Source organism: Callorhinus ursinus, unplaced genomic scaffold, assembly GCF_003265705.2.
Source record: "Callorhinus ursinus isolate GAN/ISIS: 27379988/994484 unplaced genomic scaffold, GSC_fseal_2.0 scaffold8, whole genome shotgun sequence".
NCBI lineage: Eukaryota > Metazoa > Chordata > Mammalia > Carnivora > Otariidae > Callorhinus > Callorhinus ursinus.
The window spans coordinates 13,330,851-13,346,201 of record NW_027397070.1 but is presented as its reverse complement, the minus strand read 5'-3'; the positions used below and the strand labels follow the sequence as shown (position 1 = coordinate 13,346,201).

The following is a 15,351-nucleotide window of genomic DNA, read 5'->3' as shown; positions in this document are numbered from 1 at the left end:
TAAGCAAGTTAATCTCTTTGTGCCTTAATTTCTGTATCTGCAGAATGGGATTGATAGCAGCAAAACCTAGAGTTGTCATGAACAGGTGAGATCATTCATGCACAGCTTTTGAAACTGGCCCAAGGGAAGTGCTCAGTAAATGTTAGCTATTATTACTGTATAAAACCAAGTCTGTTTTTGAAAGTCTTTAGATGTTACAAACAGTCCCTCTCCCGAAAGCCTCACTTTTTTACAGTGTCCCAGTTATGTTAGGCAGTATATGTATTTCCATAGTTGAAAATTAAACATTTAATAAGATGCAGCTACAATCAAGGAGCAGATATTTAGGTCAAGAATTGTTTGGCTGCAAGAATCAGAAATCCACCTAAAATAGCCTGTAAACTGGAAGTTGTTAAAAAAGAATCCAAAATCTGGAATTTAATTGCAGGAAGACTGGCTGGACATTGTGGTGTCTAGGAGGTCACCAGTAGTTCATAACTTTCTCTGTGTCTGCACTTGCCTCTGGCTGTTCCTATGTCTAGTTCTGTCTCTATCCCCTACCTTCCTTCTTTTCTGCTCGCCCTCTTCCTCTGTGCCTCTTTCCCTGTCTCTCTCCTTTGTTCTTTATCACACCTAAGCATCTATGTGTCTGCTTTATTCTCTGTGAACTGATTTCTCTGAAGGCCTCTTCATTACTGCTCCTCCATACAGGGTAACATGTTAGCCCTGTCTCCATAGTCTTGGCATTCCTGCCTTTGAGTTGCCATGATGCAGACTCTGAACCCAACTCTAGAACCTCACAACTCCACTGACTGCTCCTTACCTCTTGGTATCTCTTAGTTCAGCTCCTGAGACTGAAGGCTCACTCAGTGTGATCATTGGTCTCAGTCAGTTGTGGCCAGGATGATGGGGCAGGACCTCATAGAAATAGGCAGTATGCACACATCCTTGCACAACCATTTGTGGAAGCCTTGCAAGTGGTGTCACCTGGTAAAAAATGGCTTTGGAATCATTCCCAGGAAGTGGATGTGAACTAACTAGGTCAGTTCCACTAACATCTTACTCTTTTCTGCATAACACCTCATCCTTCAAGATACATAGTCTTGCCTAACGTGATCCAGTATTCTAGGTGCAGCTACAAGTGGCTGCTGCTCAGTCCCCATCTGGTTACCATAATCACCACCCTGCCAGAATGGCCTCCTCTGGGTTTACGCCAAAAATACAATAGGAAAAACGTCAATGAAAATGATCGATTAGAAAAAGCTGACTTAAAGGTAGGGAAAAAAACTAGGAAAAAAGGATCAAATACTGGTCACTAGTCTGCCCCTAAATAATAAAGGTCCCGAGTCTGTTTCTTGACCCTCTTGGCAGCAGAATAAGTTCCTAAATCATGCCTGACGGTCCCAGGATCTGTCCATTAGAAGGATTTCCTTTTCCCATTGTCTTTCAGGCGTGAAGGACATTCGAGTCGACCTCTCCACTTTAGTAAGTATTGTCTGGGGCCAGCTTCCTTTCTACTTGAGTCAGAGCCTCCAGAAGAGACTAGGACTAAACACCATGTTGCTGTGAGTTGGTATAGGTACTTGTTCAAGACTAAGGTTCTTCTAATGATAACTACTCCAGAATTTTAGTGAGCTTTCAATCGCTCCTGAGTACATCCTTGACTAAAAGGCAATGCCAGGAATTTCTGTGGGGGTAAGCTTGCTTCCTTAATTACCAGGCTACCTAATGACCATTCCCTCAGGATTTTTGTTAATTCAGCTCTTCTTAGACCTATTGTTCTTAATGGCCCTGTCCTCAAGAGAATAAAGGAGAAAAGTGGGAAAAGGCTGCAGAACAGAAAGCACTTCTTCAACAGTCTACCCCTAAAAATCCCTTCCCTCCACAGATTACATTCCGGTCTAAGGAAGTGATTTACTAGGGCTGATAGTAATCAACATGTTTATCCTGCAGAAAAGGGCTAGGTTTCCCAGACTATTCTAGCTACTGCTAGATACCTTCAGTTGTTAGGCTCCTGAGCCCTGAGCTTTTCCAAATTCCTAGGGAGTATCTGAACCTCATCTTCAACACTCTCAGTAGAAGACTTCCCTTTAAGTAACATACATAATTCCTGCCTTTCCCTATCTGCTTTTAGCCAGACAACCTGGTACAGAAAATTTTTCACCACTGCATTTTAATCATGTACACAGGGAATTAACCTAACACTCCTACATTTCAACATTTGACAACTTTATTTTTAAAGATTTTATTTATTTATTTGAGAGAGAGAGAGCACATGAGAGGGGGGAGGGTCAGAGGGAGAAGCAGACTCCCTGCCGGGCAGGGAGCCCGAGGCGGGACTCAATCCCGGGACTCCAGGATCATGACCTGAGCCGAAGGCAGTCGCTTAACCAACTGAGCCACCCAGGCGCCCATCATTTGACAATTTTTAAATCTGAAGCTTTGCCTTTCTTGACATGTGGTTTGGGTGCCAAGAGATTTTAGACAATTGTTTAGCCATTTTGCCATCTCTTACCTCCATTCTACCAGTTTTCCGTGGAATAGGGAATCCTTTCTGTCACTCCTGCCTTTACCCCATCCCTCTGCCTTGACTCCACAGCTAGTTCATTTGCACTCAGAGTCTATTACTTGCGATCCCACTGCTGGCACTAATTTCTGTTTTAGGGATCTGTCATTCTCAAGAAACAGAAACCCAACTCTAACTTACATAAAGGGGTATTATAAAGAATTACAAAAATTCAAATTGCAGGAAGTTCAGCCAGGTTTTGTCACCATCTCCCCCTCACTGGGTCGCGTTGTCTGCATTCTGAATATCTACTTCATTCTGCTTGTAGCTTGATTTCTCTGAAAATGTCTTCTTTTCTGCTGCTTTGCAATCTAGTCTTGCTTAAGACTTTGGGGTCTGTGGTACTGCTATCTCTGACCTACCTCTAGCTCCAGTGCCCCATGTTTGTTTATTATGATTCAAAATCTGAAAAAAGGAATTTGTATTCAAAACTGTCAACCCCTGGACCAATTACCTGTGGCCTGAGTTAGGATATTCTAGAACAAAGAGCGCCACATGCACCCAGTCCTTTGAGGGATGAGGAGCATTTTCAGCAAAGAAAGCATGGGCTGAAACTGCCCCTGCTGATCTCTGATCTCTGATCTAGGCCTTTATAAAGTTTTTAGTTCTGTTAAGAAATACTTCCACCCCCCCGCATGACTTTATCTGAGATACTACATGGGCCCATTGAACAAAATTTTAGTTCTGGGTTTCTTTTTCTGAGCAGTCCTAACTTTATAAAGATTGATATTTCATGACTTTTAGTCTTAATATTCTCCAAGGGATAAAGAGAAAATGTGCTTTTTAAAAACTTTTATCTTTCAATTCCCATATAGGTCCACTGGACCCTTTTATAACTCTAAGATACATTATGGGATCTCAGTGATTTAATTCTTCCTACATCTTTTGAAATATTTTATTTCATCATCCCAGGAATTATTTAATCATTACGAATCAATTATTTCCAACTAGGCTTTAAAAGACTAAAATAGTAAATGGAAATGGAAAATGATGGAATCCCCTATAAGAATGTAATAGTATGTAATAGTAAAATAAATGATCATCCTTCAGTTTTCATATAGCATTGCCCAAAGTACTGCATTATCTTTCAAGAAGATATAAAAGTTTGGAGAGACACCATTTTTAGAATTTGTTTTTTTTTTCAAAGGCTTTTGATGATTATGGTTAATAGTTTAGAATTCTTTGTTTTGACTATAATGGCAAGTAGAAGGAAATTAACAGAAGAATTTCTACAATTATGAAAGGAATAGAAGGTAAATGCAAAGAGACAGAGGGCAGTACTCCGGACCCTAATGATGCTGATGAGATTGACCAGGCAAGCAAAATCTCAGACCGTGATTCTAAATCAGTTCTCTAAAACTTAAGAATGGAGGAGTGAACCATATATTTCTAAGGACAATTAGAAAATCTGGTATTCTCATCCACTTATTCAACAGGATGGGCTTCATCACACAAATTTTACAAGGACCTGCACCATTTAATTTTGCTAAATGGGTGGTGTGGCTGTATTCTTTCACTTTTTATGACGCTTATGCACCAAAATTTACTTTATAGTTCCTAAGATGAAAAACGCTGAAGACAACTATGTATACAAAGGTGACTGAAAAGAATTAAGTGATGTGGAAATGAAAAAATTATTGGATTAGTCATTGTCATTGCTTATAAATCTAAAAATTAAAATGTTTTCCAATAATTGCCATCCTTCTTCAACAAAATCGTGTCATCAGTTTTGCATTTTCAGGATGCAAGTGTAAGAACCAGAAGTAAAGATAAACGAACCTAATAGAAATGTATTTGGAATCTAGAGTTACTATTTCTAAGATGGATATGTTCCAGGTTCACACATGGCAAGTGATGAGCAGTTGGTCACATTCAACTGAAATTGCCTGTTTCATATTTATGTAACTCTAAAATATGTGTGTGCATATATATACATATCTTCAAAGCCAAAATATATGAAATAAAAATTGTGTTTACAATGCTTAAATTCTTATTAAAGTTTCTAACTGAACTACCCCTTTATACTTAGTAAATTACTCATAAAATGAATTAAATATACATATATTTTTAATTTTAAGATTCACTGGACCCAGATGGTGAATGGCAATGACTATTTTCCCTGGTATATTGAAAGTTAAGATGCATTTTTAAAATCTGAAGATCTTTGGGGCACCTGGGTGGCTCAGTTGGTTAAACGACTGCCTTCGGCTCAGGTCATGATCCCAGAGTCCTGGGATTGAGTCCCACATCGGGCTCCCAGCTCAGCGGGGAGCCTACTTCTCCCTCTGACCCTCTCCCCTCTTGTGCTGTTTCTCTCTCTCTCTTGCTAATAAATAAATGAATAAAATCTTTAAAAATAAAAAATAAAATCTGAAGATCTTTGTAAAATTCATATATGCCTAACAATTTTTTATAATAGTACCAAAGTTAAAAAAAAATCATATACATAGGCAAGCTAAAATTACTTTCAAAGATTTAATTTTAAAAAATGGTTCCAAGAAATTTAAGACCTATGAGATCACTTTCTCACACACTTCTAGGAAACTTTAGTCAAAAGGAATGAATAAAACAGAAAATCCCTAGATTGCAAAATGTTCGCATGCTTCTGCTTTTTAAAAAAGTAATTTAAGTAGCTGGCACACTGCTTTCCCTGTGTAAAAAGTTGGGATCATTTCAAAAACAACCCATCCTTATAGGACAAAATGCTTCAAATGTAGCTCTTAGAACTTGCAGCTCTTGGTAAGCACAGAGCTGTCAGAGGAATTTATTACTGTGAGTACTATTTTCGTGTCTTTAAATGGCCTTTCTAGGATGATGACCTTTACACTGCTATAAATCACTAGGAAACAATTTTTTTCCAAGTTATCTTAAAATTAAAAGCAATAATAAGTTTATTATTATCAAACAGAGGGGTTATTAATAGATTTTGCTACTCTAGAATTGTGGAATTAGCTTTTTTTAAAGTATGAACTATTTCAAACATATAGAAGAGTATAGGCAATAATAAATATCAGACAACCACCCAGTTTTAACAGATGCTAACACTTGCCATATATATTTCAAGTTTTTATTTTTAAAGGAACAGACCAAGAACAGTTACAGCAAAACCCAACTGCCCCTCCCTCCCTCCTTAGTCCTCCTTCTCCTCCCCTCTGTCTGTCTCTTTTTATAGGAGGGAACCATAATCCTGAAGTTCCTGTGCATCATTCTTACGCATTTTTTACTATTGTTCTGTTTTTAACATACTACATTAATTGTATCATGCTTGGTACTTAACTACTTTTCACTGAACACTGTTTTTGAGTTTTAACCACATTGATTTTTATAACTATACTTTGCCTATTTTAACTACAATTTAACATTTCAAATGTATAAATAAACTAGATTGTGTCCTTCATTTGGGGGACTTCATGAGGGACATCTAAAGTGTTTCTTCTGTTTTTATTTCTTGGATGGTACCCTGAACTTTGCAACGCAGCCTCTGGAGTGGTAGCTTTTCATGCGCATAGCTTCCAACCTTGGAAAACAAACTACCCCAGAGATTTACTAGAATCTTATTTTTTTAAAGGGATGCAGATTATTTATAAATGAAAATATTACAGATAGAACTAGACATATCTAGTTGTTGACAGAAAAGTATGACCAAGCATAAAACGTATGTTCATGTTTAACGGTGACAATTCTGTTTCTTTCCTGTACCATCTCAGTTGATTTTAACATTTAGGGCTTAATAGCATGGGAAGTATCCTTTGAAATTCACTGTTGCTAAAGAAATTTAGCCTTCATGTGGCAGCCTATTACATAGCTGCTATTCACTGCCTTTTTTTTTCTTCTTCTTGCTCTTGGAATCCTGATCTCAATAGAAAGACAAGCATAGATGAATTCTCATGCCAATTAACAAATCTGGAGAAAAAAATATGACTGATGCTTGAAAAGTCCTGACCTCTGACCTTTATTTGCCTTTATAAGGTAAAGTTGGAACAAGGGAATTGAAAGGGCATTCTGTTAACCTTAGTCTGTTGCCTGAAGCTATCAGTCCAGTGTACCAGGATGGAAAAACAACAAAAAAGGAATTATGGAAAATTTATTCACTTAACATTTATTGAATAAGAAGCACTACAATGGGCTGGGTACACACAGATACATAAAACAGATGGAATCTCTGCCCTCAAGCCTTAACCAATGTATGCCCTTATCCACAGCACTGACAACAGCCCTAGTTGCTCCTTTTCAAGAAAACTAGGGGTATCTGGAAATGCTCAAGAAGCATAACTAACATAATCAAGAGTTTTGTACACAAATTACAGAAAACTTCTACTCAACTGGCTTAAACAATGAAAGGGTTTACTATTACACATAAAGAAAAAAAAAATCAAGGTTGGTTAATTCACTAGTTCAGTAATTGTCACTGAAGACCTAGATTCTTCCCATCTTTCTGCTGTCACTTCCAAGTCTTCATGGTGACAACATGGCTGCCACACTTCCAGGTGTCACATCTTCTGTAGCAGGACAGCAGAAGAAGCACTGTGGGACAATGTCGGCACTTCTTCTCAGGTATCTCTTTTCTTATGAGACCCCCTCTTACATCTCATTGGCCAGAACCGTATCACCTGTGCCTTCCTAAACCAATCACTGGCAAGGGGAATTACATTTCCATACCTGGCTTAGACTACTTAAGCTCAATTAAAACTATTGAGCACCCACATGCCAAATGTTCTCTACTTTTAAGTGAAAAGACAAATACAAACAAACCAAAGGACAAGTATTATGTAAAGCTCAGGAATATGCAGACAATGATATATATGCAAAATTTAAATCTCTGTGTTAATAAATTGATCGACTGATTTGTTTTTAGTGTTCCCATCAGACTACACTAGCTATCTGCTACTGGGAGCAAAGATCAATGTTGGGAGGTACCTATTCCCCCCCAATAAAGTCTTCCTGATAATTTCTTGCTCTCAGCAAAATAACTACAAACCTAAAATTTCAAATGGGAAATGTAACAGAAATTAGCCATCACTCAATATTTAAACTCTTGCTCATTTCATCAATGAAACACCATTACTGAAAGAACATTATCTTCTTTCAAGAAATACAAGTACGTCCCTGACTGTTTTATATTTTGCCAATAGCCAAATTTTATGTTTTATGTCGATGATTAGAAGGAATTCTTCTTGGATTAAATAATACCGCTGACAATAGGGAAATAATCCCTTGAATTTGTAGAGTACTTTATGCTTTCAAAGTGCTTTCTCGTATGTTAATCTGAATTATATCTCATTCTTACTCTGGGAAGGGGTAAACAGCTGCAAAATTAATTCCTCATTTTAAATGTGAGAACTGGGATGTGTCAAAAGTTAAAGACTTGCCCAAAGACTTCACAGCTAAGTAGTAAAATAATCAGGATTAAAACCAAATTACTTCATTCCTAATCCAATGCTTTTGGAGCTATTTAACAAACTTTCATGTAACTTAAAATTATTTGATACTGTAAAACCCATTTAAAAAACTGTAAAAAAAAAAGTTGGGATCTCTCTTGTGAATAAATTAAAATATAACATCTTCTTTTATTTTATTATTTATTTATTTTTAAAGATTTTATTTATTTGAGAGAGAGAATGAGATAGAACACGAGAGGGGGGAGGGTCAGAGGGAGAAGCAGACTCCTCGCTGAGCTGGGAGCCCGATATGGGACTCGATTCCGGGACTCCAGGATCATGACCTGAACTGAAGGCAGTCGCTTAACCAACTGAGCCACCCAGGCGCCCTAACATCTTCTTTTAGATCTTATCTTCTCCAAGCCAGACCCAGTTGTTAGGTCCTTGAAATCTCCGGACCTTGGATATATTAGGTTCAAAACGTTCCTTTTTCCAAATGGTCCTATCACCTCTCCTATTAGAAATTGCTATATATTTCCTATAAACTCAGAATCCAGCAGGCCTTGGCCTAGACACTTGTGTGACTTTAAATCCTATTTATATCCTGATTCTGAAAGAGCCAAAGTCAAATTTAAAAAGAACAAGGTTACAAAAAAAAAAAAAAAGGAAAAGAAGAGAAAAAGAAAAAAACAAAACAGGATTATCTAGAATGAGATCCTCAATGACAAATTTGAGAAAAATCTCACTAGAAGGGACCTTGTGTCGGAAAAACAACTCTTCCCACTTTCCTGGGTTTCAGGAGGATTAAAAAATGAAGAAATGTTTTAAATCCATCACCCTTACCTCAGTATTTGAAAGGTGACGGATAGGTGACAGGAAATGACCTTTTCCTTACAACAGCTAGACCCCTCAAGGTCCTAGAAACCTTGCTTCCAAAATTCCTTAGAGACTTACGCTATCCCAAACCCCCTCCCGATTTGAAAGTATGTAATCAGTCACCTGTCATCACCACCACGTTCCCCCCTGCCCCCCGTGCCCACGGGTCCTGTCCCCGTGCTGTAATAAAACCACCTTTTGCACGGAAAGACACTTCAAGAATTCTTTCTTGACTGTTTGCTTGGAACCCCAACATTTCCACATGACTATCACATCGGTTTGAGCCACAATCACACTATTCTTCTAGATTACACCAAAATTCTCCTGGGTTCTTCTTGCTTCTGGCCCTTGCCCCTCTGTTCTCTATTTACATCAGCCAGAGTGATCCTTTAAAATAAGTCAGTTCACTTCACGTTTTTGCTTAAAAACCCTACAGTGGATTTTTACTTAGTTCACTCAAGAGAGACAGCAAAATCTTTCCAAAGGCCTGTAAATTCCCATGATCTACCCACTCCCTTCTTTCTCATCTCCTTATTACTCCTCGGTTCCTTGTTGCCGAGAACGCACCTGCCATACTCCCACCTACCTTGCCCTAGACTGCTGTCTCATATCCCCTTCATATCTTTGCTCAAATCTCACTCTTAATAATGGGGTGGGGACAGTTGTGCCAGCAAACCTACAAGGCACCAGTTACATTTGAATTTCAGAATTTCAGATAAGTAATGAATAGCATCTCAGTGTAAGTACATCCCAAATACTGCATGGGACAACTGTATATTTAAAAAATTTTTCATTGTTTATCTGGAATTTACATTTAACTGGAAATCCTTTTTTTTTTTATTCTAAATCTAGCAACCCCACAATGGGTTCTACCCTGACTCAAGTATATCATGTCTTCCCTCTTCCCCCAGACTCCAGATTCCTCTCACCTGCTCTATTTTTTTTTTCTTTCCTCATAACACTCAGTTTCTTCTAACCAACTACATAATTTACTTAAATATCACATTTACTGTCTGTCTCCCTCCTCTGGAAAATCATCTCCATGTAAGCAGTTCCGAGATTAAAAGGAAGATTTAATTTGTGGTCAAAGAATTTTATATTTCAGCACATTTCTTTTCCACTGATTTGAAGAGTTCAAAGCTTTCCATGAAAACACTTGGGGAAACTAGGCGCTTCTGTCTCCACTCTTAACTATTCTTACACAACCAATGCATATACACATATGTTAATGTCACTGATTTCCATTTAAAGCTAACTCTTTGCTATAAATGTAGAAGTTTCTCCTCCAGAAAATACACCAGACATATAACTGACAAGATAGAAAATTCCCATGGGGGGAGAATTAACTTAAAAAAAAAATTCAAACACTGTGGTACTTCCCAATTAGATCCTTTCTTTGAAAGCAGTCAAATATATATATTTTTAACAAATAAACCTTTTTTTCTGCAGCAGCAAGAAGGCCATCTGTTGAATTCTATAGTTCAATAAGAGCTCTAGAATATGTAACCACCTTGCTCTTTGTTGATTCATTCGTTTACTTACGCATTCAACACACTGTCCTTGTTTAGCCACCTTGCGCAGAGCACTGCGTCATGCATTGGGGCGGGGGGAGAGTGGGAGAGAGATCCGTGAGAGGGAAGAAGAGCCCATGTACAAAGGGCCTGGTAAATCAGTTTAAAGAGCCAGTGGGAGGAGCAGGCAGATGGCCCCATCAGACTAGTATGTTAGAAAAAATTACCCTAGCTTCTGGCTACAGTGTGGAGAAGAGATTACTATGCTTAGGTACATTACACTTCATTAAGAAGTTATTACTATAAACAGGGTCATAACCTTAACCTGTGGGCCTCAAAGTCAGAAAAGGACCCCTTTGAGGAAACCACAGTAGATCTGTTTTAAATATTTTATCATGGTGTGTTTAAATGTACTTTTTAATGTTAGTATATGTAGAGCAAACATCTGCAACTGCATTCAGTCCTGTGAATTTCCACTACTGAACAGAGAAAAAGAGCTGGCATGAACTAACAATTCTGAGTGCTTCCTCAAACCACACAAAGGATAAAGGCCTTCTCATGCATTATTTCATTTAATCTTTACAATAAGCTGAGAGGTTATTGTACTACTATCCCTATTTGCAGATCAGGGATTTGAGACTCAGAAAGGTGAGTCCTGACCTCCATAAAAGACAGAGTTGGTTAACCTGCCCTCATGCTCTCTCAAGCCCATGTTCTTGCCTCTACAAAAAGCTGTCAATATATTTATAGGACAGCCATGTTAGACAGCAGCTAGGTAGGGGAAAGGCCGAGGTAACCTTGAATAAAAATAAATAAAAATAAAGAAAGAAAGAAAATGGTCAGCTAGAGCGAAGGCAAAAAATTAACTGGAAAAATAAAATTGAGGAATTATGCTTTTGAGGAGAGCAAAAAAAGGCAATTTGCTTCCCAAATGAAGAGATATAAAACTCTGAAGATAATCAACCTTGCAATTTTTGGACTACCACAAGTACAACCACAAACATACTTTCTACTGAACTACAGAATTCAAGAGATGGCCTTCCTGCTGAGGTACTAATATTAAAGATGAAAGGCTACAGAAAAGAAATCCACTTATTAACTTATTTAATACAACCCCTCTCATCTAGCCTGGTATTTGCTTTTGGCCAAGGAAGCTTGATCAGCATGCAGACCCCTGAAAGCCAGCTATTTTTAGTAGAAGGGAACAGAGGGGTCTCCTGTCACCAAAAGAAAAACTTTCATCCAGGTTTGTGTCAAAAATTCTAGAAGAGCAACTGTTTTTGGAGAGTGATCCAGTCACTCTGAAGCATTACTTCATACCCTTTCAAAGACACAGGGTAATCTGGGGCCAGTTAAGCAGCCAATGATCACCCACATCCTGAGATTTGAGGAACACAGCCAATGTCTCCTTCCTCAAATTAGCTTCCCTATTACTTGGTAGAGATCTTGGATTAATGTGCATGGCTGTGTCATTACCCACTTACCTCATTAATTGGCCAATCACCTACCAAAAACTACAGCGAATGGCACACAGATGTGGTACACTTTGACAGGGGGGTGTGCAAGGGGAGAATGCTGGCCCAGGGTAAATATATCTCAAAGAGAAGGCTAGCTAGCCAGGAGGCGGGTGAATCTGTTGAGGTAAAGAAGACAGGGTCTATATATTCAACATACCATGGCATGTTCTGTCCACAGTCACTACTCAATGTTTCTTGAATAATTGTTGCAGTGTTATGAAAAGTAAGGATGAGGGGAGAGCCCTCACACTAATACCTATCTAATAAGTTTTCTACTGCCTATATCTGAACAGGCAGAAAACTGCTTAGTCAAACAAAGTGATGATGCAGTGAAAGTTTTACATATATAACTGTATACACACACCCTCTCCATGGGGCATGGTGTGAGCTATGTGGGAGCTTTCCTGTTAAAAAGAAACAACAGGTCCAATATGAAATGGAGTCACTTGTACTGAGCTCCACATCAGCAAACCAAGATTTAACACCTAACCTAATTACAGTATCAGTCCCTCCCAGGAATGTAACCTTACTGGTCAGTCTGGAATTTCCTGGTCAGCACTAGTGAGGTAATCTGCCTGACAGACCCTTTTCATGCCCTAAAAGAAAATGACCTTGCCTGAGACAATCCACTCTTTCCCCCCTTCTGCCTATAAAAGCCTTCCATTTTGTATAGCTCCTCAGAGCTCCTTTCTCCTTGCCAGATGAGATGCTGCCTGATTCATGAATCATTGAATAAAGCCAATTAGATCTTCAAATTTACTCATTTGAATTTTTTAATACTCTTCTAAATATGGGTAGATGTTTTTGTGTCCTTCTATTATTATTAACAAAGAAGCAAAGAGAAAAGATGGAGGAGAAGGAGGGGGAGAGAGGCAAGACCAAATTTAGTAATTCTCTTAACCCCGTCTGGCCTCTTCTTTGGGTTTGTGGATAGAACCACTTAGGCAGGCAGGTCAAGGGCAAATCAGTACACCTTTGTCCCCGGGGTGGACTTTATTGAGGAATATATTTTTTTCTGAGAAACTCAGAGTCAAACTGGGATTAGCTACCTGGAAATGGAAGTGGAAAGTCTTTGAAAATTCTGATTCAATAAACCAACAGCCAGTACCCTGGATAAGAACAGAAGGGAAGAGAACCGTTCCCACTGCCAGAGCATTTTGCAGATAATTAAAGCCAAGACTGACTCGCAGCAGGATGATTTTAACATACCTGACACAGGGCTTGACTAGAGCTCTCTCAATGTCTCTTCCAGTGCAGTTATGCTATTAGCTTTCAGAATATACTATGTGGGGAAAAACACTTTTCCTTGAGCTATTTCATTTTTCAATTACTAAAGAGCTTTGAGTTTAAAAGTTCACCAAAAAAACCATCATGTTCCCATCTCGGACATACCCCTTGTCTAATGGGTAGTAACGAGATCACCCTTTCAGATACTATCGTCCACATTACTTAAACATCAGGCTGCCCTATTTCACAGTTGGAATAGGCTATGCAATAAATCTATTTGATCTTTTCTTTATTGTCTGTCTCGGGAATGGATGCAGGATTTTCTTCTTTGCTATAGGAACAGATTTCTCCTTTGCTGTGTAGGAAGTGATTCACCTCTAGGAGGCTAATTTCTTATAGTTGAGTGCAGGATCTTAATAAATAAACCAAAAAGTGAAGTGCTATTTTGAACAGCCCTCACACCAGCAGGAAGAATCAGTGAATGAGGAACCATGGAAGACTGTTCACTACATACCCATTTACTCCAAAATATTATTTGGATCAGCATTGGATATTTTTTAATAAATTATAAGTGATTCTTCTTTCTGTATTAATTAAGAACATACACTACTCCTCAAGTGTTTTAACTCCCCCAGTGCCAAGTTTAAGTCCTCTGGATTATTCCTGATGCATGAAGAGCTCTGAAAACATAACAATGGTAAGCAATAACCCAGGGTGATTAAGAAATCAAGATGTGTGCAGATGCTGGTAAAAAAAAAAAATGCAGAAAGATGGCAAATGGAAATTAGAAAGACTGCCCAGACATATTGTCAGAACACGCTAAAAGTTTAAGGCTTTGAGTATGCTAGATTTATATCACATCTCACTTTAGAAGAAAGTGTGGGAGTAGGGGATGAAGCATATGAAAGATGCAAAGCTTTTAGGAGAGAGTAAATACTCAAAACAAGTTAGCATGAAACAAATGAAAAATAGTGACAAAAGATAGAGATGGAAAGAGAATAGTTTTTCTGTGGTCATTATAAGTCGAAGTGCAGCACAGAAAAGCATTTCTTGTCCAAGCTGGTAACAACTGATGAGGTATCTTAGGCATGTGTATTAGTCAGGGTTCTCCAGAGAAACAGAGCCAATAGGAGAAATAGACAGACAGGTAGGGACTTATTCAGAGGGACTGGCTCACATGATTATAGAGATTGAGGTCCAATGATCTGACCTCTGCAAGCTAGAGGCTTAGGAAAGTCAGTGGTATGGTTCTTCTCCAAACCCAAAAGACTGAGAACCAGGAGCAATTATGTCCAAGGGCAGGAGAAGAAGGATTTCCCAGCTCAACAGAAAACAAATTTGCCTTTCCTCTATCTTTTAACTCCTCAAGAGAATGGATGATGCCACTGAACAATGGTGAAGATGATCTTTACTATCTACCAATTTAAATGCTAATCTCTTTCAGAAACACCCTCAGAGATAGACCTAGAAATGTTTTACCAGCTCTCTGGGTATGCCTTAGTCCAGTCAAGTTGACACAGATCTAACCATCATGGTATTACTATCAACTTACACAGTCTATTTCAGTTTAATCAGTCAAGCAATCAAATCATTCTTCCTATGCCAACATAATACTCTCTTTCTGTAATACAACCCTGTTTTTTAATGCATAGGCTTCTCTCAGTTGGGAGAACTTGTAGCCAATGGCCTCCTACCAAAGCATTCTGAGAAGATGGCCACTGGAATTTTCAGTCCAGATCTTGTGAACGGGAGGTTTCCCTGACAGAGGAGGGGGCAACCAACATGTAGTGATACTGAAGTGTTTCATCTTACAGAGAAGAGAGAACCAGGACCCAAAATCTGTCCCTCAGGGCTCCCTAGTAATGATCTCCACAACAGTCTCATGGCTAGAAAAGTAATCTCAGTAAAGTTTACTTTTACAGAAGAAGAACAGTCTCAGAAAAGTTAAATGTCTCAGATTTTGCCAAACTTCATACCAACATGCAAGTTTTCTTCATTGATAGGTTTTTCATAGCAGTGATAAATACTTTAAGACTTTCTTGACAATATCCAATTTAAAGCTTAAACAGTGTTTCCTTTGGCCTCTTTCAAGGTAAGCCCCTGCCCACAAGTTCAGTGCTGATTTCTTTTTTTCCCTTCCCTTCCCTCCCTCCCTTCCTTCCTCTTTTACCTTCTTATAGAGAGAGAGGGGTGGAGGTACAGTGGGAGAGGGAGAGAGAATCTCAAGCAGGCTCACACTCAGCGCAGAACCCGATGTGGGGCTTCATCTCACGACCCAAGCCGAAATCAAGTCAGAC

At 38.7% G+C, this 15,351-nt stretch overlaps 1 long non-coding RNA gene across 2 annotated transcripts in view; it reads right to left on the bottom strand.

Annotated features, from left to right (window-relative positions):
- LOC112822464 (uncharacterized) overlaps positions 1-15,351 on the bottom strand; it is a 230,810-nt gene that overhangs the window by 161,474 nt on the left and 53,985 nt on the right. The gene's annotated exons all lie outside the window — the stretch shown is intronic.